This window comes from Mustela lutreola, chromosome 4 (assembly GCF_030435805.1).
Source record: "Mustela lutreola isolate mMusLut2 chromosome 4, mMusLut2.pri, whole genome shotgun sequence".
NCBI lineage: Eukaryota > Metazoa > Chordata > Mammalia > Carnivora > Mustelidae > Mustela > Mustela lutreola.
Window position 1 is genome coordinate 77,818,953 of NC_081293.1, and position 25,065 is coordinate 77,844,017.

The 25,065-nt window shown below is 40.9% G+C and overlaps 1 pseudogene; it reads right to left on the minus strand.

The window, feature by feature from the left end:
* Window positions 1–20,594: 20,594 nt before the first annotated feature.
* Window positions 20,595–22,307, minus strand: LOC131829000 (14-3-3 protein beta/alpha-like; annotated as a pseudogene).
* Between the last annotated feature and the right edge of the window lie 2,758 nt (window positions 22,308–25,065).

Genomic DNA, 25,065 nt, shown 5'->3' on the forward strand with positions numbered 1-25,065 from the left:
TCTCATTCAGAGAATGCTTTTCTCCCTCAATTATGCATGTGGAATGCATGTAAAATACAATTTGGAGCTTGCCATCTTCTGCAAAATATTTTCAAAGTAAATTGGTAGGTTTGGTTTCTCTACTCAATATAGGTTAAAATACATGTGGGTCTTTAAATAAAAGAACATGCCCAGATGCTTCCTTCTTGCCAATATTGCTTCTAATTTCTCCCACTGTCACTGAACATCAGGATGTAGCTGGTCACCCAGTGGGAGGTCCCCCTTCCCCCGCTCCCCAAGTGGCCACAGCTGGGACCTCCATTCTCTCTTTAAAATCAATCTGCAGCCACTGGTATTTATTTGACCTAAGTGGGGATCAATCACCAGCATCTTTCTATAGGCATCTTTCTATAAAAGGAGGAAAATAGAAACAAAAATAAGAAACTGTTAAGATCATTGTTAATAGAATAAAAACACCTGTGAGGCTGTGTATATACCAATGATTAAGAAAATAATAGTCCTCCAATGCATAACATGCAACTTCTCATCATTACAGAAAAAAAAAAGCATAAAACCATGAACTGAATGTAAAGGAATGGGACTTAGATTAATTGTGGACATTCTAGGGCGCAGACACCCCTGAATCTGTAATGTGGTTAATATGGGGAGAGGCCCCCAGACATCCTGTGCTCGGGTCCCCTCACAGAAGTGGTGGATCTCCTGGGTCCCGCGTAGGGTTTGCAAAGAGTCCTGCTATCTGAGCCCTTTGCCTTTTGCTCTACCTAAGGAAACAAACTCACATTAAAGAAATTCTCAGAAATAGTTCAGCACATTGAAAAGGATCCAAAAGAAAATGTTGGAAGCTGATCCAAATGAAGTTTCATGGTAATTCTCCACAGCCCAGAAAAGAGGGTCACTCGCTATCGTCAGTCACGTGATGGGAAGAAGGCAGGCCAAGTTCAAAATACTCTTGCTAAGTATTTACAAAGACATAAGACACTAATTTTCAATGTTTCTAAGTGTTTTAAATTATAGCGTACTACATAAATATGGCCTTCATCTGTCATAACTAGGTAGATGCCCAACTTAACTTCACGACCAAAGGGGTGTAGCAGCCGGTGGAGAACTTCAGCTTTGAGCTCTCAACGCCAAGTCTCATCATGCCGTTGTGGTGGTTTCATCCAGAAACAAGTCTGTATGTGTGAGTAAGAGTCCTGGGGAGCTCGGGAGCTCGTACCCACATGCTTTCCCTTCCTGTCTTTCTCTTGCTGCCTCCTGTTCTTTTCCTTTAAATAAAAACCTTTCATGAATACAACCCATGGAGTCCTCTCAGACACACCAAGTGGAGAAATCTTCGCATTTACCAAATACATATGCTGCATGGGAAGAGACGTTGTTATGACTCCGAGATTTAGAGTGTGAATGGAGTCAGCATGCCTAAAGTGAATTTCTCTAAATATAAGTAATGCATATTTCTGGTGCCATATCTTCAATAACATGAAAGTAATAAAAATAGAAAGAGAGAACACTCTCATCTCTCCATGAAAATACTTCTTAGTGTAACGTGGCTCCCTAAATCTGTTGAACTGGAAGACAGCACGGTTTTCTGACTTCAGCATTTTTCTCTTGTAGACTATTTTGTGCTCGGAAAATATATGATTGGGATGGCTCCAATTATGTAATCTTAGAGTACATCCTTAAGTATCTTAAAATGTGTTGAACCTATTAAAACCAGTAAGAAGTTACAGAGCACCAATTATTAAGGAATGAGTCCTAGGACCTCAAGTAGGCTGGCATGGGAGATCCTTTGTTTTTGTTTTAGTTTTAAAGATTTTATTTATTTGACAGAGATCACAAGTAAGCAGAGAGGCAGGCATAGAGAGGGGGGGAAGTAGGCTCCCTTCCAAGCTGAGAGCCCTATCTGTGGCTCAATCCCAGGACCCTGAGGTCATGACCTGGGCCAAAGGCAGAGGCTTTAACCCACTGACCCACCCCAGCGCCCCGATGCTTTGTATCTAATGCACGCACCAGAGATTCAAATGTAGATAAAATGCTTACATTATAGGGACTCAGAAGGGACTCTGGGAAGAGAGAGGATGTGGATGGGGGCTTGAAATCCAGCCTTCATTCGATGTCGTGGCAGAGAAGTAGGACTGAGTACCATCTCAGCCTGTACGACCTTGGACACATCAGTGAGTCTCTCTGTGCTGCTGGGCCTTGCTCGGAACATGCACAGCTTTGACATCTCTAAACTCTATTTCTTCTCTATAAATCTGTTGTATCACTGAATCACTGTCTTACTTTTTTCAACAAAACTCTCCTGGTCTTCACTGAATCTTTCCAATTCTTGGGCATGGTCTTTCTTTCTCATCAGAGATCTACTGCAGCACATCAGTTGGTAAAAGCCTTAAGAAAAGCTGGCAGCAAGTATCTTTGTGAACAGTCCTTGCTTCCACTACTAGATCTATTAGCCAACCTATGATTAAACCCATTCAATTTAACAAATACCATTTAACAAAAAACACAATTTCAAACACTCAAATGTGTCATATGGAAGTGTGGAATGGTTTCAGTTCAGTATTTCTAAACCTCCATTAAATCTGTTTTGTTAAATTGTCAGTCTTTCAGGAAAAGTCTTTGTTTGTGATATGATTTTGCAAATGAGGTAAAGGGCTGATTCCAAGTTTGAAGTTGTCTTTTGAAAACCTCAGCCTTCAATAATAAATTTGGCAATACTTATCTAACATTTTATATTCTGAAAGGTTCATTGATAAAGTAACTCAATAAATTGGTTATCTGCTCTGCCATTGTTATTCATGAGCAATTAGTTTTAATAGGAAATTGTGAACTTCCTGCTGGGAGAATGGGCCCTGCTGCTTTATTATTATTTTTTTTTTTACAGATTTATTTATTTATTTTAGAGAGAGGGAGAGAGCATCAAGCAGACTCCCTGCTGAACACCGAGCCAGACATGGGACTTGAACTCATGAACCTGAGATCATGACTTGAGTGGGAACAAAGAGTTGGAAGCTTACCCAACTGCACCACCCAGGTGTGCCCTCCCCCATTGCTTTCCTAAGCTTTTTATGCAGACTTGGGAATGGTCAGAGATGTGTGTAAAGAAGTAACTGCTTTCTAATGTTCTCCAATTTGAATCTGACTTCCCTTTAAAAAAAAAAAAACAAATGACACATTATTTAACAGCTCTCAGTGCCTTTTGCACTCATACCATTGGCTGTCAAGTAAATGCTGAAAAAAGACACCCTAAAGAAATGTCTATGTGTAGAGTAATCTTCACTTTAATGTTGTAGTATAGAGACATCAAATCCATTACAACAAACACTCCCACTTTTTTCATCTTTCTATTTCTCGTATTCAACACAGTTCATACTGTAGGTGTGAAATAAATGCTTTCTGATAAATGATAGATAAAGTGCTATGTGCTGGATGGCCCTGTTTTGTAAAGGGGCAGTGCAGCAGGTAGGTCAGCACGTGCATGCTAAGGTCAGACAGAGCTGAATTCGAGTCTGGCTGTGCCCGTTCCTAGCTGAGTATTGGAGGGTGTTAGATGCTCCTTGTCTCCGTGAAGAGCAGAGTTTAGGGCCCTGCCTTACAAGTTCCTCCTGACTTATTCCATATTGGTTTTCTGTATTTTCTCTAGATAAGGCTTTGGGGCTTAAGAGCAACATGGCAAAGCCTTTCCCCAACTATACCTATTAGGGATCACATCTGTCAGTAAAAATGTGTCTAAAAACAACAGCCAAATAAAAATAATTAAAAATCTCTAAGTATCAGGAGTTCTATCACCATATATCTGAAAATCTATCAGAAGTATTGGCATTTCATGGTTACTCAGTTTTCTTTATATTTAAGCCAAGTGGAAAGATGAGATGAAATCAATTATGTTATGTTACTAAAGATCATAGTAAAGTTGGAAAATATTAAAGGAATTAATCCACTTTCTGGACAAAATTAACCTGCTTCCTAAATTTATGAATCTTATGCAATACAAATTACATATACTCTGTCATACGACCAAACTCCAATAAGTATCCTAGAAGGTTGCTGATCCCGCATTTAATTCTGGCTAAGCTATTATCAGAAAGATCTCTCACATCATAAAATCGGTTTTACAGTTTACAGATTCAGTACTTGCCAAGTACGAGGATGCATCTGATAGAGAATATAGATTATGGTCGGTGCGTTTATATTTTCTTTAATTTATTTGTTCCTCCTCTGATAGTTTAAAGACACATTTGCTAAACACACTACAAAAATCATTTCACGTTTCCTGACTGACCCCGTCCTGTGTGAGGCAGTCCCGGGCGGGGTATCCACGTGCCGTCTTCCCACCAGCGAGACCTGCCTGCCATCAGTGACCCCTGGCAATTCTTGGTGTGTTGGCGTCACCTCTTCCCCTTCTGGCATATCTACTAAGGTGCTATTCCTTCTTTTTTCAATAACATACACAGCGAATTTTTAATAGGTTATAGAAAAGTAGATATTTTTCTTTCTAATAGGTTGATGTTCTGATCTTTCCAACTGGTCTCATCCTCGTATAATTTTTTACTCGCCTTCGTAGTCAGGTGTGACTATGAACAGACAGCTCTGTTGTCATTCTGAACCACGGATCAGATCACACCGAGCTCAGAAACCTCTGGAGACTCTCCTGTCTGTCCTCCTCGCCACCAAGGCCAGGCATACTTCGCAACGAGGTCCGTGTCTTGCCTCAAATCCCTCCATCGTCTTGTCCTTCCCTGAGCCCTGACACTCCGTCCCTTACCAAGGCCCGCCCTCCACCGTTACTCCTCTAAGATCAAAGTCCTCCTGGTCTTGGGAAAATTGAGAACTCTTTCCCATCAGCTTCTCTCTTCACCTGCTTTCTAGATGTCATTCTTCCTCACTCTCAGCTCACCCTTTGGTGTCTTTTCGCTTTATTTTGCAACCAGGAAATCCAGGACCCTCGCTCCCTCAGACCAGCAGCTCTGCACCCCTGTGGAGGACCCCTCCATTTTCCAAGGCACCACGGACCGAAGGATGAGTGACTATAACATATGTTGTGGTCAGAATGGGGATGGCTATCTTAGGGGACTTGTGATGTATTGAGCAAAGCTTAGAACTGGGTATAAACATGACTGCCTCAAGATTCCCTGTAAGGAAGCATGACCAGGACCTTCCCACGGTGCTCCCATAGCCAGCCTGGCTCTGCTTCCTGGACAATCACCAACCTCCTGACCCTGAGAGTCAAATTCAGAAGCTCTTCTCTTCACTCATCTTTAGGAAAAAACAAACCTCTGTATACACAGTCATTGCTCTGAGCCTAGAATATACATCTTGGTCCAACCACAATCGCCCACTTAACGTATCAGTTCTCCAATGATGTCTTCCTGTGGGCTGATTTTTTTACTCTAAACCTGACCCAGAGCTGTGCCCTTGCAGACAACCTAGGGCTGGACTGCCCAGGCCTACTAGGTAAGTCCTAGGAGGGATTTTTCAGTCTGTCTTGGGTCCCCTTTAGTTCTTTCTTACAGAGGACATGCCCCTCCATTCTTCCTGCAATGTGCTTATTTCCTGTGGATTCCTCTGGACAGAACACCTGTGCGCATACACACACACATACTGCACACACTTGCACACACAGACATGTACACAACACAAATCCATATATGCACATTACACATAAGTATGTATAAACACGCACAGCACACACATATGCACATGCACACAGACATGGGCATTGCACACATTCATTCTTCCAGCAAAAAGTTACTGAACCCAATGTGAATGCAATATGAGCAAAATATGGTCATCACCCTAATGGAGCTTATGGCCAAGTGAAGGAGATGGCAAATCGCTGCAAAATAAAATCTCTCTTTGTACTCTGTGACAACTGTAATGAAGGCCGAGTGCTCAGACGATGCCCCACAGAGAGACGTGCCAGGGCTAGGGGCTGAGAGCAGCTTCAGACCTGGAGGGAAGGGCACTTCAGGGAGAGGGAACAGCACATGCAAAGACCCAGTGAGATGAGGAAGCATGTATTTAGTTTTTAGAATTGGTTTTGAAAGAATCACCAAGAGACAAATCAAGACTCCACACCCTACAAAAAAAGTAAATATATTTACCTGGGAAGTTGAGTCAAGAAAAAATCCCATTCATATATAAAGTCCTGGGTTTTTTTAATCATAAGATGATGATATTTGAAAAACTGCACACCATTTTCTTTTCTGTTTGAAAAACTCTCACTCGATGTTTAAGTGCCGGCAAGTACCAGACTTCTCACTCTGCTGTTCCCTTTGATCACGTGAACTTCGGTTGCACTTGGCTTTCCGGCAGACACAGAACAGACAGATGTCATGCTTCCACTTTTACCTTCTCAAATCCTGAGAAAGAGCACATCCTAAAATACAAGCGCTGATGGCCGATGGACTAAATGTCACTCACAGACATGGTTCAGTGAACAACCTTTGGACACAAGTAAATGAAAAGTGCAATTGCTCTAAGTTTTATGGCTTCCAAAGCCTCTTTTTTATCCCGTATGATTCTCAAAGGATCCGACAGAAAAATGCTAGACACTTACAGTACTTTTTTTTCCTCTTAGAGTAAATAAGATGTGCTGGTGTTATTTTTAGACTATGGATTGAGTAATTCTAAAACAAAAAAAATGTAGAAGTGACACATGTTCAAGGAACGTAATCCAAAGAAGAGGGACATTGTGGGCTGGAAGCAGGGGTGTGATCTGGAAGGCAATAGAGGTTAGTAGCCTCAGAGCTTGTCAGTCAAATAGATATGGCTCTTCTGGGAGAAGACAGGTTTTCTCTGATTTTCCCCAAACCCAAATTCAGTTCCTGGTTAGAAGAACTAGACTCAGCCCCTGGTTATGTCTTTGTAGCTATGGCTATGCCCATGATTCAGTAATCCATGGATGACTGTGCCCTTCAGGCCATCCTTTGGAACACCAGGTCCTCTTTCTTCTGGGGAGCTTGCCCCCTTGACCAGCCTGTGAACTTGCTCCATAGCCCCAGGGTAGAGGAGACTCCCTGTTCCTTGCCTCCTGTTCTCATGGTAGTTGTGCTGGGTCTGTCCCTGATGCTGACCCTGACCTTCAGCTTCCTATGTTCTGCCCAGGTCCTCAATCCTTGTAGCTTCATCTTCCAGATGCCAACCCTCACTTCCTGTGTGGACCACGTTGACCTTCTGCCCTTCCTCTGAGTCTTCAAGGCTCACTGCCTACGTTCTCAGGTCTTTTGTTGTCAAGGACTGTTCATTCCAGACTTCATCTCACCCATTCAGACCTGACCTCTTGTCCATTTGCTTGGGTTCTGAGGGCATCCCAGAACCTGACCATCTTCTACATGGTACTTTTCCCTCTTTCTGTAAGATTCCTTTCAGAAATGTCTGAGACTTTTGTTGTTGTTTCCTTGGGTCTCCCAGAGTTCCTAAGTCCAACCCACTTGGGCAATGGACATATTGGACAAATCCATCCCACTGATGAGCAGTCCAGTGCTGGCTCCATTTCTCAGCAGAGCTGCCACTGACTCATTAAAACACACACCTGTCTGTTCTCTTATGTGGTGAGCCTGTCACGGGCACAACAGTCTCAGTAACACACCTCACTGCCCATGACTATGTGATTCCTTCTAGGGTGCTAAGTCTGATCCCTCATCAAGTGCTTTTCTTCTGAGATGTGGCGAAGCAAGTCAGAGGTCAGTGTTCTGAGCTGAGGCCAGGAAGCAAAGCCAGAGGCGGGGTTCCCCAGCTTGCAGACGTAGGTGATGGAAATCTCAGAGAACAAGGGCTTTCAGAGGAGTTGGTTGAGGAGGGAACTGTTCAAGGATCCAGCAGGATCTTACTATCTACATAGTATAGAACCCCAGGGTGTTAATTGTCAGGGCACCACCGAGGTAATAACTACTCCCCCACTTCATGGCATGAGGAACCCCGGTGGCCTGTGTAGGAACCCCCTTTGTTTCACTTTATTTTTCCTTACCACCACCAAGTCCCACTGTGTCACTTTAGTGTTAATGACTCGTAAAGTGTAGATGCTCCCAGCACTCCTTGTACACACTGACACACTTCCCTACATCATACCCATAGCTGTGTGTGCTTTAGTGTGCAAAATAGCATTGCATTTTGCTATGAATTTTATTGTTTCATACTTTTTTTTTATTAACATGATGGCTTTTTAGCTTATTTCCATTACTTCAGCTGTTCTAACTCCTTTCTGAGGTCACAGGGCGTTCGTGGATCATTTTACACTTTGAGTTCTCCAATAGTGGATGCTTTGACTCTTTGCTGTCACTAAGAACACTGTGATGAACACGATGGACCTGCTGAAGAACTTTTAATATGAGGAAGATGCACTTTTGGCCAAGTTAGCCATAAAGTTGAGTGCAAGTGATCTACTCACATGACTCTGCTCCATTGGATTTCAGGAGCAGAATGGAGCAGTTCCGACAGTGCTTTCAACGTCTTGTGCACAGGGAACCAGCAGGGTTAACCTGACTTGGTTAATATACATAGTACCCTAATACACAGCCTCAGAAGTTGCTGCTGGGACACCTTTATCCATAACCATCATGAAGTGCTCAGTAATGCTCTAGCAAACCCAAAATGTCAATGTCTTTTCTTGTTGACTTGACAGCACAGAAGAACATGCAGTAATTATACTTCAGAAATCTGAAGCATACTTACATTTGTTTTGAACCTTGGAGGACACTTAATTCACACACTTTAATTAGATAACATGCTTGTTTTGGAGAAAAGACAGGTATTTACTTCTTTTTATTTTGGAGGGATTATTTTATTTATTTATTTTTGTACTTTTTAATTTTTATAGGTATTTACTTCTTGATGAATCATTAATGTCTAAGAACTTCACATGTCCAATTTAGGGATTCTAAGAATACAGACATACATTGCCTAATGCAATGGGTGATTATCAGGACCTCTGGGCTTTAGAAAGTGGAGTATCCTCAGGACACAGGAGTAGCTTGGGTCTTCCAGAGTCACCTGAAGGGACTGACATGGCCTTTGGGAGATCCTCACATGAACAGACTCCTATGAACCATGGGCCGCCAGTGCTTTCCTTTCTCTACTGGAACAAGATATTTTAGGCCTATGTCACTCTTGAGCTTGATGTTTGGCAGCCCAGAGACTGGCTCCACTCCCTGTTTTGTTTTGTTCTTGTTCTTTACAATGAATTTTCTATCTGTATTTAAAAATAAAAATTTTAATAAAAGTACAAATTACCAACTTCCATAATCTGGCTATTGTGGATAATGCTGCTATTAACATCGGGGTGCATGTATTTCTTTCAATTAGTATTTGTGTCTTCTTTGGGTAAATGCCTAGTAGTGCAGCTGCTGGGATGTGAGGTGGTTCTCTTTCTAACCTTCCAAGGAGCCCCCAGACTCTTCTTCAGGGTGACTGCATGAGTTTGCCTTCCCACCAGCGGTGCAAGAAGATTCCTCTTTCTCCACATTCTCACCAATACCTGTTCTTTCTTGTGTTAATTTCAGCCATTCTGACAGGTGTGAGGCAACACCTCATTGTGGTTTTGATCTGCGTTTCCCTGAGGGTGAGGGATTCTGGGCGTCTTTCACGTGTCTGTTGGCCATCTGTTTGTGTTCTTTGGAAGGATACCTATGCATGTCTTCTGCCCATTTCTAATTGAATTATTCACTTTTGGGTACTGAGTTTTGTGCGTTCTTTATATATTTTGGATACTAGCCCTTTCTGAGGTGTGTTCCACAGATTGCCCTTTAGTCTGTTGATTTTTCCTTTTTTATCTTGATGAGGTCCTGTGGGGTGTTTTTTTTTTTGTTTTTTTTTTTTGTTTTTTTTTTTTTTGTTTTTTTTTTTTTTTTGCTTTTGTTTCCCTTCCTTCAGGAGACACATTCAGAAAGAAGTTGCCACAGCCAATATCAAAGAGGTTACCGCCAGTGTTCTCTTGCAGGATTTTTAGTTTCAGGTCTCACATTCAGGTCTTTCATCCATTCAGAACTTATTTTTGCATGTGCTGTAAGACAGTGGCCCATTCCATCCTCTTGGAGGCAGCCATCCAGTTTTCCCAACACCAAGGGGAGGTCAGTGGAGGGATAGGGGAAATAGGTGATGGGGGTACGGAGTGCACCTGTTGTGATGAGCACTGGGTTTTGGGTGGAACTGTTGAGTCACTAAAGTGTACACCGGAAATGAGTATCACACTGCATGTTAACTGATAGGAATTTTAAAACGTAGATGATCTACTTAACTCGGCAACAGCTGGTTAAAAGTGGGAGCAGATGCCTCTGAAGGATGAGGTATGAGATTCTCCATCAGGCCACATCAGTAGGGTCCCTTTCATCGTGTGCCCAACACAGAGGCTGGGCATCCACCATCTTGTGTTTGTCATAGGTACCATCTACACTGTCTTACTAATGTTACCTGACTTCTCTTGGAGTAATATGAGTGTCTGATGCAGAGGCTAACATAACGGTAGTGTGTGCCGTGAAGAAGGGGCCAGGGGGTCAAAAGACTCAGGCTTGCGGGTCAAGAATTTCAGTAACGAGTTATGTGACCTCACATGAGTTACTCCACTTCTCCAGCATTGGTAATCCTTTGTAAAGTCAAGGGATTGGACTGCTCGCCATTTTTCAAATCATACACTGCTGTTCACAAAAAACTAATAGGTAGCCCATAAAAAAAATTAAAAAGAAAACAATGAAAATTTTCTTCTAAAATGCATTTTTAAATATAGGCTTACAAAAACATAAGTAAGCAAAATAAGCTTATTTTTCAGTCTTTTAGCCTGCCAACTTTATCCTGCAACTTCCCTAATTTATATCTGCAGGTTGTAACTATGTAAGAATTAACATGTCTAAATCCACACCTTTGATCCCCCTAGCCCTGTTCCCTGTTCCCATTCCCACTTCCAGATGTTAAACCATCAACCCAGCCACTCAGGCAGAAACTTCTGTAATATATTTGGCTCATTATTTCCCCAGATGTATCTATACTGTCAGCTAATTCTTTCTCACTATCAGTTACCCAGCTGTGTAAAAAATGACCCCAAAACTTCGTAGCTTAAGAAAACAAACACTTCGTTAGCTCACAGTTCCATAGGTCAGCAGTTTGGGCCAGATGCAACTGCACGGCTCTTCTCTTGGCCTTGCAGAATGCACTCCAGTGGCAGCATTAGCTGGGGGGTTGGCTAGTGTCTGGTGGTGCCCAAACTATGACAGCCTGTATCTGCTATATATGGCCCAATCATCTGCAAGGCCAGCTTTGGCTTCTTCCCGTGGCAGTCTAAGGGCAGCAAGAAAGGGCAAACACCACGGAGAAGGTACATTCCAAGTCCTTGTCTGCATTGCACTTGACAATATCTTGTTGTTCACAACATGTCAGCTGGCCAAGTCCAGAGTCAGAGAGGGGCCACAGAAGAGTGTGGATAGATGAGGGGCCATTGGAGGCCACTGCTGTGACCCTCTTTCCCCCAACCCAAAGCAAATCCCAATGTCTGCACTTTCCGTACCCACTGGCTTCTCTGGAATCAAGCCCCTCTCATCTCTCACTCGGAGATTGTAATAGATTCCTACTAACTTGTCTGTCCAGTTCTTCTCTCAGATCCCCCAAACAGGTTTTCCAAGGACAACAGAGAGATTATTTAAAATGTAAGCAAGGTTGTCTTGTTCCCTGTCAAGAATCCCTCCAAGATTTCTGATTTAATTGAGAATGTGATGTAGATGAATTCCTCGGGCGGAAACATCTCCACAGCTTTGTCTCCATTTACCTGTGATGCTCGTCTTCCTTTCCTTCAGCTGTTGTCAGGGATGCCCATCTTTTGGTTTTGCAGAGAAATCGGGCTCTTCCCAGCGATATGTCTTTCCATTATCATTCATGCACCCCCACCCACAATGTTCTTCCCTGAGCCATTGCATGACTTAGCTCCCTCTTGGATCTCATTAAAGTGGGATCCTTCAATGACTGTCTTTCAAACCTGGTCTGTTTCTTTTGAAGCTCTCTGTGCATCACAGTTTTTTTGTGGGTGGGTTACTTTTCCACTTACCTGTTAGCTGTTAGACAGTAGTCTGTGGGCACAGGAGGACAAGGTTATTGCTTTTCGTATTCTCACTGTTTAGCTTGTTGTGCTTGTACGTAGTAGAAATTCAAGAAATCTCTGTACAATGATCTCTCCAAACTCAAAGCAGCATTATCCACATGGCTAAAAAGTGGAAATATCCGATATGCCCATAAACTCATGAACGTTGAATGGACACAATATGGTACACACATATGGAGGAATCTTGTTCCACAATAAAAAGGAATGAAGTAGTAACACATGCCACAGTGTGGATGGACCTGAAACATGACACTAGTGAAAGATGCAGACCACTGCAAAACCAGACCCTACATCTCGTAGGATTCCATTCATACGAAATTTCCAGAATAGGCAAATCTGTGGAAACAGAGGCTAAGTAGTGTGAGTGCTGGGAGACAGGGAAAGGCTGTTCATTATATGGAACTTCTTTTTGGTGGGAAACACTCTAAAATTATATAACCGGTGGAAATGCACAACTCTGCTAATCCACTAAAAAATTAAATGTGCACTTTATGTGGGAGGATTTTATGATATGTGAATTATATTCTTCAAAATTGGTTTAAAAAATAATTCTTAGAAAATGAAATAAAATCAGGCGCAATAATGTTCACACTGATCCCGATTTTGGAGGGCACAGGAGAGGAACAGCTATTTCAAAACTTTTTCAATTTCTGTGCATTATCTTTTTCATTTAAGAGGTAAAACTGTAGAAAGAGTTGTGAAACCAGAAGCAGGAGGAGTCAACTTCAAACTCCTTTGGTAAAGATGTTATCGTTAAAGAAAAGTTAAAAAATCAGGGGATGTGGAGAAAGGGGAATCCTCTTACACTGTTGGTGGGAATGCAAGTTGGTGCAGCCTCTTTGGAGAACAGTGTGGAGATTCCTCATGAAATTAAAAATAGAACTTCCCTATGACCCTGCCATTGCACTCCTAGGTATTTACCCCAAAGATACAGATGTAGTGAAAAGAAAGGCCATCTGTACCCCAATGTTTATAGCAGCAATGGCCACGGTCGCCAAACTGTGGAAAGAACCAAGATGCCCTTCAATGGATGAATGGATAAGGAAGATGTGGTCCATATACACTATGGAGTATTATGCCTCCATCAGAAAGGATGAATACCCAACTTTTGTAGCAACATGGACAGGACTGGAAGAGATTATGCTGAGTCAAATAAGTCAAGCAGAGAGAGTCAATTATCATATGGTTTCACTTATTTGTGAAGCATAACAAATAGCATGGAGGACATGGGGAGATAGAGAGGAGAAGGGAGTTGGGGGAAATTGGAAGGGGAGGTGAACCATGAGAGACTATGGAAAACAATCTGAGGGGTTTGAAGGGGCGGGGGTTGGGAGGTCGGTTTACCAGGTGGTGGGTATTATAGAGGCCACGGATTGCATGGAGCACTGGGTGTGGTGCAAAAATAATGAATACTGCTATGCTGAAAATAAAAAATAAATTTAAAAAAATTCATGGAATTTTAAGCCTCGAATTCACACTAAAGAATATTCCATCATAAAATGCAATGTCCTGGAATATATTTTAATTAGCTATGCGAGTTTGCATGCACACACGTGCGCACACACACATACACACACACACATATTCTGAGTTCATTTCATCTGTGCAAGAACCAGGCAAGACCCTGCCAGCCATTTCCAAGTCCTGACATAGGTGTGGAAATTGGCCTTTTCTATCATTGTGAAGATGTATCTTGGCTGTCAAAGAACTAAACATTATTTATTTTAACCTGCCTGAAACTTAAAATCATTTGAGTTTGCAAACTGAATGTGCTCTAATTCCTTCTTAGTCAAATGAGGAAAGTCAGCCAGTATGTTTGAGACTGACCTTAGGCGGCACAGCTAAAAACCACACTCCAGTCTGCAGGGTTAATTTTCCTTGCTCTTCCTCCTGAATTTTATTACCCTTAAGTTGTCATTTCCGATCTCTAGCGTGTTGTGATAATACCCTCCTCTGGAATGTGCTTCCACTAGAAACTTTTTGGAACTGTGAAAAAGGAATTACTTATCATGATCGTTCACTCATTAATGTCACATTTTTGTTGATACCTGATGTTGTTGAAGCTACTCTTAGCATCCAGAGTCTTGCCACTCAAGAAAAATAGCCACCAATCCACACAATTCCTTTCAGAAAACTCTTTTCCTAAGAAGTGTGATAATTGTATTTCTCACTGCCCATGTTCTTTTATGTGTTCTATCCTATGCTTAGGAATTTAAAAAACACGTACATAAACAAAACAAAACAAACCACACATACACACTCACCCACCCACCCACACACACACACATATATATATAAAATATAAATATAAAAAACCCTCTGAGATAAAACTCTGCTTTAGCTAGTAACCTTGGATTAGACAATTCTGCTAATAGTTTGTTACATGACTATGTGGCAATCAAAGGAGACAGTAAGATACCCGAGCTCTTCAAGCTGTGTTGGATCCCTACACTTCCCCAATTTAACCAGGATCCTCCATGCTGACAGGACAACCCATTCTGCTGGCATGAGCCTTGCCTCCCTCCTTGACTCATGGGTCCTAATGACAAAAGCTCCTTGAACTCGCAATCTGACTTGCCCTGTTGCTTCAAACAGCCCACCTGAATGAGAGTCAGGCATGTAAGATGCAATGTAACTAAACAATGAGATCTGTTAAATGTGAATTGGGAATATGAATATAAAGATATTTGAATGTGAAACTGAACAGAAGTTTACCTAGATAAAAAACTGATGACCTGGCTTTGGTCCACAATTCTTCTTATTGGAAGGAAGACAGCTGGTGATTTATGAAGTAATTTGATGTGCCATGCAACTTACAAATCATGTTCTATTTAATCTTCACATTAAAGTGTGAGGGAAGTGTTGCTCCATCTGTGAACCAGATGAAGACTTAGAGGATCGAGAAGTTGTAATAATTTATTGAGATTATATAATTTGTGAGATTCAGAATTACATTTTAAGATATAACTTATCATATCATTTCTATAATAGCAATTATTCTCCTAGAGTTCTTCAAACTTAGAGAAATACATAGAAATTCAGTTGAGATCATCTCACAGTAATTTATTGAGGACAGATGATAATACGGATCTTTGGGGAATTGAAAAGATTGTTAAGGGAAAGAAAATTGGTAAACTGCATTTTTTTTCCTGAAACTAAATGCTTTTCTTGCCCTCAGAGCTAGGCATAGGTTTAAAAAGCAAGTGTATTATTGTCTGTCTCTGCTTCTCAGAGAAGCATGAAAGGCTTCCAAAATTTAAGGCAAAATATCAGAAAACCTGATGTTATAAGATGTCTTGGCTCCAAAGTTTTGTTACTGCCATTTTGATGCAATTCATGTGTTGAACATGCTGCTTCCACATTTATGACAAGCATACAAAACTTTAATCAAAATTATCTCAAATTTGAGTCTCATTAAAATATTCACCTAATTAATACCATCTTCCTTGATGCTATAGATAAAACCTTTCCAATTTCTAAACTTTTTTTTACTAAATGTATTTTCAGTGGTTCCTATTCCTTAATTAATACTTCAGAAAAAAACTTGATTTACTGTTCAAAGTTTACTAAGTCTATCTTATGTCAATGTGTATTTTGTTTTGCACACAGTTGTTAACTAAATGCAACTATCCAAGATCTTAAACATTACAACTTTGTCAAAAATATTTTTGTTATCTGTCCATATTTTACCAAATAAAACTTCTTACCATGTCAAGTTTTACGTGCTATCAATATTTTGGGGGAGATTCTTTCTACCAAGTGTGTTTTTTGGCATTTTATTATTGCTATTTTCAATACTTCCAAGCTATATGATTCTTCAAAAATATTTTTACTTATAACTCTCAGTTTGGGGGTTTGTTGATTACTTCAATCATAATATTTACTAAGAAATGGTTAAAAGTTTTGGATGTAATTATCATCATGTTTTCATGATAGACATTTCAAAAGTTCAAAAAATGATTATCCTTTGGCTTAATAAGAGAAAAATCATTCCTGGATTCATTTGAGGAAAAAAAAATCTTACAGCTTTAGTAATTACAAAATAAGAATGCTAATTTCAAGAAATATTACAAACACCAGCATCATTTGGTCTATTGTGAAAGACTAATTATTCAGTTAAGTAAAATAATAGGTATTAATTTCACATAACCTTAGTAGAGATATAAATCCTATATATTATTTCTAAATCATGTATTTTTTATTATGGCCAAATATACATGACACATACCATTTTACCATTTACTATAACATCTGCCATTTTAATTATTTTTTTTAAAGTAGACTCCACACCCAGCATAGAGCCCAACACAGGACTTGAACTCACAGTCCTGAGATCAAGACCTGAACTGAGCTCAAGAGTTGGACACTTAACTGACTGAGCCATCTAGGCATGCTGTTAACCATTTTTAATTGTACAATTTAGAAGCATTAACTTTTATAATGTTAATCACCATGACCCATTTCCAGAACTTTCTCTTCATTCAGGACACTCCACACCCATTAAGCAGCAACTCGCCATTTCCCCCTTCCCTCAGCCCGAGGTAACCTTTTTCCCGCTTTTTGTCTCTATGCACTTAGTTATTCTTGGTACATCCCATAAGCAGATTCATGTAATATTTGTTCTTTTGTGTTTGGCTCATTACACTTACCGTAATATCCGTAATATTTTTGAGGGTCACATACAGAGCGTGTGTCAAGATTTTATTCTTTTTTTAAGACTGAATAATATTCCATTGTATGCAGACACCGTATCTATTCATGCATTCCTCTATTGATGGACACTTGTGTTGTTTTCAGCTCTTGGCTACCGTGAATAGTAATACTGCTGTGAATGTTGGTGTATGAGTACCTGTCTGAGTCATTGCTCTCCACTTGGGGAGGGGATGGTGAATACCTAGAATTGGAATTGCTAGATCCTATCATCCAGCTTTTTGAGGAACTAACAATTTCACACAGCAGCTGTGCCGTTTGAAAGTGCACATGGACTTCTGGTCCTCCATGTCCCTTACCGAAGCTTGTTGTCTTCAGCGTTTTTGAGAATAGCCACCCCACTGAGTGTGAAGTGGCATCACATTGGGTTTTGCCTTGCATTTCTCCAATAATGAGTAATTTGAGCCTTTTTCATGTGCTTTTTGGCTATTTGTGTATCTTCACTGGTGAAGGGTCTGTTCAAGTCCTTGCCCATTTTTTTTTTTTTAAATTGGGGCTCTTCGTTTTTTTATTCTTGAGTTGTAATATTTGTATATTCTGGATATTAACCTCTTATCAAATATATCATTTGAAAATATTTTCTCCCATTCTATGCTATTTTCCCCACTCTTGCTAATGTCTTTGATGCACAAAGTTTTTAAATTTGATGAGGTCGAATTAATTTTCTCTTCTTGCCCATGGCTTTGGTGTCCTTCTCCCTGAAGTACCAAATCCAAAGTCATGAAGACTTTTCCTTATGTTTTCCTTTATGACTTTTATAATGTTGGCCTTTACATTTAGGCCTCTGATACATTCCAAACTAATGTCTGTATATGGTATTAGGTCAGAACTCAAACTCATCCTTTACCATATAGGTATCCAGTTTTCCTAGGACCATTTCCTCAAAAGACTGTTTTCTCCCCCATTGAGTGGTTTTGGCACCTTGCTAAAAATAATTTTACAATACATGTATGAGTTTATTTCTGGGCTGTCTAGTCCATTCATTTGTATTTCCATCTTTATTCCAATACCATGTTGCTGTGATTACTGCAGGTGTAGAATACGTTTCAAAATCAGGAAATGGGTGCCCGCCAGTTTTGTCCCTCTTTTCCAGGATGTTTTGGCATTTCAGGTTTCCTTGATTTTCAGCAAAGTGACCTTTGTATTTGTTCATGTATTTACCTTCACCAGAGATTTTTATATCTTCCTATGGGTTCTACTTGCTGTCTAATGTTGTTTTATTTCCATCTGAAGGATATACTATTTTTTTAAAGATTTTATTTATTTATTTGACAGACAGAGATCACAAGCAGGCAGAGAGGAAGACAGAGAGAGAGGAGGAAGCAGGCTCCCTGCTGAGCAGAGAGCCCAACGTGGGGCTCGATCCCAGGACCCTGGGATCATGACCTGAGCCGAAGGCAGAGGCTTCAACCCACTGAGCCACCCAGGCACCCCGGATATACTATTTTTTGTGGTGAGGTCTGTGGTCAGGGATTTTATCAGATTTTGTTTATCTGAAAGCGTCTAATTTCTTTAATTGTTCCCTCAAAAATGAAGGACAATTTTGCTGGTTACAGAATTCTCAGTTGACAGCATTCTTCTTTTGGCTCTCTGAACATACCATCCCACAGCCTTCAGATCTCCAAGGTTTCTCAGATAAAATTGCCTGGCAATCTTCCTGAGGATCCCTTGCATATGATCACTCATTTCTCTCTTGCAGCTTTCTCTCTTAGCCTTTGTTTTTTGATAACTTCATTAGTGTGTTTCAGTGTGACTATCTTCGGGTTTATTCAACATGGAGTTTGTTGAACTTCTTAGGCTTACATTATTTATGTCTTTAATCCAATTTGGAAAAATTTTTACATCATTTCTTCAAATGCTCTTTCTATCCCTTTATCTCTCTTATCTTTTCCTAGGACTCCCATAATTCTTACGCTGGCTTGGTTGAGACTGTCCCACACAACATTGATTCTCTGTTTATTTTTCTGTTTTATTTTTCACCCTACTGAAAGCTTAAGGTGCTCTCAGATCCTTTCTAAGCATACATCTTTTCTGGGCATGGACATGGTTTTCTAATTTCTCCCCTTATATGTGGTTGCTTTTGAATATCCTAATTTCCAAAAGAGTCACAACCCAGCTTCTCTAGGCCTTAGATGGTTTATTCTATATCTCCACTTGTAATCTCTTGCTCCAGGCATCTGTGAGTATAGTTCTCCTAGATTTTACAAACAGTTCCCATTACTTTTCCTGCTTGTGTTCCAAGTTATGCAAGATGGGAATGAATGCCTTGCATCAGCCTTTTGGGTATAGCAGATGTATGAAATTACTTGGGAAAAAAGTCTGTTCCTCTAATTTAAGGGGAAAATTGGGAACCAGGTTGCTACCAGCTTAAGACCAAGACTATTACCAGGTCAGGCAAGGGATAGGTTAGATGCTTGGTTTCTACAAACTTTTACTGTTTTCAGAGCTCTTATGAATTGATTCATACAACTTCTGACGTGAGCATGTGTGTGTGTGTGTGTGTGTGTGTGTGTGTGTCTTGGTGTGTGTTATATGTAGAAATCAGTCCTTGGGACTTTCTAGTTTGCCATTTTGCTGATAACATTGGTATATTTTTTAAAACCTAAGAAATGTTTACAGATAAACAATCTCCTTGAATATTTTTTTCTGTTCCATTTTTTTTCACTGATAAAATTTTTTATTTCACTTTTGAATTTTTACACTTTTCCTGATTATTCCGTGTTAAGGTGGAAACTAGAACTGTTTAAAAGACATACACAAATCTAGTACATCAATAACCGGGGATTTTTCTTTTTTTTTTTTTTTTTTTTGCTATACTATTTTCACAACCACAGGAGTGCTTGCTAGGCACAGAAGCAAACGTGAGGCAGAATACTGGTAAGGAAAAACGAAGCAAGAAAGAGCTACCAGATATACAGACAGGCTCGTTCCACATTCACTACTGCATTTTCAAGCACCAAGTATTAACTGCACATTTTTGTTCAGCTAGAAAGGGGGGAGGGTTTTTTTTTGTTTTGTTTTTTTCTTTTTTCTTTTTTTTTTTCCTTTTTTTGGGTTTTAAATCAGTGCATGAATGTTTCTTTTCTCATTTCAGCAGATGGACAAACAGGCGGACACTATGGCTACATGGAATGTTCAAGGGAGAGGGGGTACTGTGAGACTGGTAGGCCTGGCTATTCTGGACTCTCCCCACTGTGGTGTTCATGCAACTTCCCTGCATTATAGGGTCTTGTTCAAACAGGTCTGTGAACTTGGCTGAAGGAGCACACTTGGGAGAGCTGGTGACAGGTACTAACAAGCATTATCAGGGCTGGCTGCAACACAGGGAGAAATCATGGGTATTTAAAAACACTTTTTTGACTCAGATCTCAGTCTGACTGAAGAGCAACGAGCGTGCTGAGAAATCAGAGGAAGCCAGAACTATGTGCTGGCTCTTCTCAACTCCCCTAAAGTGAGGCCTGCGGACCAAAGTGCTTGCCATCTTTGCTCACCCCCTCCAGGCCCCCGCCCTGCCCCTATGGGATGCCTGGGTGGCTCAGTTGGTTGGTGTTCAACAACAAACAGAAGACAGCAACAGAACTGAAAAGGAAAAAAAATGTAAAGAAGCAGGACAGACACTTCAAGAGGGAAAAGAAAAACCAAGGTCAACAGTCAAAAAGGACAGTGGGAAGAATGTCTCGATTTCAAAATTTAAAAGCCCCAAGCTAGGAAGCACCCAAAGACTTGAGTACTTCTTAAGTGAAAGGCAATCTCTACAGAACATGACTCTGAAAGGTATTACCCAGGAAACAGATAAGACCATTCATAAGATACACGGCTTTTCTCTTCTTTAGGTCTTGGTTACAAGGAAAACAGATTCCACTAATGGAGCCCAAGTTGCAAATCAGTAAGATGGCTGTGGGAAAGGGGTGTTAGTCACGGGGTCTAGGAGCACTGGGCCTTTTCACGGTGTCAAAACCCAATTATCTGCCACAAAGAGTTTCCATTTTAGGCTTCGAGTTTACGGAGAGGAAGACACTGTGGACATCTGCAGTCATGAACTTTTGAGTGGCAACAGCTCAAACTGGCCAAGTGTCTGTACTTCCCCCCCCCCCCAAAAAACAGGCAGAACTACTGTGAGTTGCTGTCACAGGAAGGGGTCTCACTCTGCGTCCCAGCGTCACAATATAATCTCTATAACTTTCTGTACAACTTTACAATGGAACTGTTATTTCCATGACTAATTTGATTATCAGTTTAAACTTTCCAAAAAGTTACACATAATTTAGGTCTAGTTTTTCTACCAGTAAGAGTTCTGCTAAGTTACAAAACCCCATAATCACAGTGTTCAGTTTAAAAAAAAATTCAGCACACAGTAATCCTGTCAATGTTAATCAAAATCAAAACTTCAGAATGCCGTGGTATTTATGTGACCAATCTGAGTTTTAGATACACACACCAGCTGTTTATCCCATGGACCATTTTGCTAGGCTGAGGCTGTGAAAAATTGAAAGTCGACGTACGATTTTTTTTTTTTTTTTTTTTTTTTTTTTTTTTTATCGCACAAAGGGATATATGTGGAGGGTACAGAGTGACACTGAACAGATCACGAAGCACAACAGACATTAGTTCTCTCCCTCCCCAGCATCTCCTTCATCTCCCTGGTTTTCCGACGTCCACAGAGTGAGATTGTCCCTAAGCAGCTGCATGATCAGGGTGCTATCTTTGTAAGACTCCTCGTTCAGCGTATCCAACTCAGCAATTGCTTCATCGAATGCCGTTTTTGCCAGGCTGCAAGCCTTTTCAGGAGAGTTTAGAATCTCATAGTAGAAGACTGAGAAATTCAGTGCCAGGCCAAGTTGAATTGGGTGTGTAGGCTGCATTTCTTTCTTACTAATTTCAAACGCTTCCTGGTAAGCCTGCTGGTTTGTTTATTATCCCCAGATGCCACCTCAGAAAGATATCTAAAATAATCGCCTTTCATTTTCAAGTAGAACACCTTGCTTTCCGGTTGTGTAGCATTGGGAATAAGATATTTGTCCAACAGCTCCAGAACGTCATTGCAGATGTCCTGCAGCTCGGCCTCGATCTTCTCCCGGTACTCTTTGCCCATCTGCTGCTTCTTCTCATTCCTCTCTGTTTTCTGCTCAATGCTGGAGATGACGCGCCAGGAGGAGCGGCGGGCGCCCACCACGTTCTTGTAGGCGACAGAGAGCAGATTTCTCTCCTCGTTGGAGAGTTCGTGCCCCTGTTCCGTGACGGCCTTCATGGCTGCGGCCATGTCGTCATAGCGCTCGGCCTGCTCTGCAAGTTTGGCCTTCCGTACCAGCTCACTTTTATCCATGGTCGTTCCCGGGGGAGGGCAACAGGAGGAAAAGACGCTTGTGAGCGAAGCTCCGAGCGCGGTGACCGCTTCCTTCCCAAGCCCACTCCTCAGGCGGCAGCGGCGGCGGCTGCACTGGCGGCGACGGCAGCAGCTACCCCGGCTCCGGAATCGGCGGCGGCGGTGGCGGCAACTCCACTTCCCTCTGTTCCATTTTTATTCCCTTCTATTTGGACTCTAACTGCACATATACCGGGAACTTTGGGTAAGTCCCACGTGTCTCTCCTGTTCTTTTCTATTCTTGGTTTTCTCTGTGTTATACTGTGGACATTTTCTATTGACCAGTTCAAGAATCTTAGTCTATCCAATCATTTCTTAAACCCATCCATCTTGTTCTTAATTTCACATACATATTTTTCAGTTATAAGCTATGGCTTTTGCTTATATATAATGTCTAAATCTCTGGTAAAAATTCTCATTCATTTTGTGTCCATCTTTCTCTTTTTTTCTTCAGCATATTAATCACAATTATTACAATGTCTGCTAAGGTTATTTTCTGGATTATCTGTCAGACTTGCTTTTTAGAGTTTTATTATCTTGTTTATTTCTTGTTGGTTTTAGGCGTACTGTATTACCTCCTTGCATGTCTTGTAATTTTTAACTGCATGCAACATATTTCAGACAAAAGAACCTTTGAGGGTCCAGATGGCATCTTCCACCACTTGTCCATCTCCCCCATTAGGCAAAAACAGTAAGTGGTTGGTAACATCCATCTAATCTCTAAATTTCAGCTTAGGTAAGTTTCAGTTTCCCTCTCCTTCATCTCTCCTTTTCAGGTGGGGCCCTCAATAGCTTCTAACTGAAAGATTCATGGGTCTTCCAACAACATAGCCTTAAAGTGGATATTCTAGAATTTAAAAGTACAATATCTAAAATGAAAACACAGAAGATGAGTTTAAGAGACCCACTTTTGTCCTCTAAAGATTTTCAGCTCAGTCTTTAGTCTATCAGCCAACAGCTTCGACATTTGACAAGTGGAATTCCATCTGATTTTAGATTAGATATAGACAGAGAAAGAACATCACTCCCATCCTTAAAATAAGAAAAAAAGCTATAAAGCTGAAAGTTGACTAATTTCTATGAGACCATGAAAGAACCAAAGTCACAGCTACAGAGACAGGTGCCTGCAGGAAGAACAGCCCCAGAGCATTTGCTTCCCTGAGACAGAAGTGGCCAAATGTCATATAAACAAATAGAAATATCAAACAAGAAAAAATTTAACAAGTTGTTGAAGCATGGACTTTACTGGGAGTGTGAAGCCCCTGGAGACCACTGCTATAAAGGAGGAATTTCACCCTCTTACAGGTTTTTCCTCTAGGAACCCCGCCTAACAACCACAGGGAAGATGGGGAGAATGCTAAGAAAGAAAGGTAATGGCTGAGGGAGAAGCAGCCTTGGCCAGCGCTCCACCCAGACCCATCCCCCCTTATTTTCCCTAAAACACAAAGGCCTTAGCCTACAGAAGAAAGATCAATTAAATCATAGTCTGAGTCCTGGGAAAAGGAAATGGAGACGACCACTGAAAATCTACCTTCCCCCATATCTTTCAAAGTGGATAAGAGCCCCAACCTGCAGAAGGCACAGTGGCAAATCCACAGGCTGGGGGTGCATAATGGAAACCCATTCAGAGTGAAGGAGGGAAAAAGGAAGCTCTATTTCAGGAAGAAGTGTAGGAACAATAGTGACATCCATATTCTTAAGACCAAGGTTCAATCTCTTAAAAAAGAAAAAAAAAATCCTTAAAAAAATGGGATTGCCTGAAGCTGAGATTTAATTAGAAAATCAGAGAATTTTACCAACCAAATTTCATCCCCAGCAGCACACTAACTAGCCAAGTGTAAAAATATCAATGGATATAGCAGAAAGCACAAGAGTATTGGTCTTTCCGGAAGTTCAAATTAAAAACACAATGAGATGCCACAATCAGCACTGCTAAAACAAAAACAATAAATGTCTTACGTGAACCTTTATAATTGCCATTCAAGCTGACAAAGAATGTAAACAGCCAAGATGTCCTTGAGCAAATGAAAGGATAAACACGCTGGACACCTTGTGTACTGGGCTGCGACTCAGAAAAAAAGACACGGTGAGCTGCTGAGTCACAAAACAACATGGCTGGGGGACTTTGGGCAATGCCTGCTTCCTAAGGATTGTGAGGTTTGTGCACATTTTACTGCCTTTCAGGAGATTTGGGGAATATGCCTTTTACTGTCTGGTGTAGAAATCAGCAAACGCTTTCTGGGGTCCCCTATACTCTCCAATTTATGATTTCAGTTCATGTGACTACTAAAATTTTTGTTAGTTTTATTTTCTTTCTGCATCCCAGCCTTTGCTGACAACAGGGGAAATAACAACTACTTGTTATTCGTTCTTTCCCGAAGTCTGCCGTCCTTGAAGTTTTAGCTCATTCAGTACTGCTGTTTCTACCTGCATCTCATGCCTTCAGACACGTAACTTTTCATGGTTTATTCTACTTTTCCTAGTTGTGATTAGTGAAGATCTGCCATGAGTAACTCTCTCATCCAGGAACATACATTTCTTTTTTTTTTTTTTTTTAATTTCTTTTCACGTAACAGTATTCATTGTTTTTGCACCACACCCAGTGCTCCATGCAATCCGTGCACTCTCTAATACCCACTACCTGGTTCCCCTTCAAAACCCTCAGATTGCTTTTCAGAGTTCATAGTCTCTCATGATTCACCTCCCCTTCCAATTTCCCTTAACTCCCTTCTCCTCTCCATCTCCCCTTGTCCTCCACGTTATTTGTTATGCTCCACAAATAAGTGAAACCATATGATAATTGACTCTCTCTGCTTGACTTATTTCACTCAGCATAATCTCTTCCAGTCCCGTCCATGTTGCTACAAAAGTTGGGTATTCGTCTTTTCTGATGGAGGCATAATACTCTATAGTG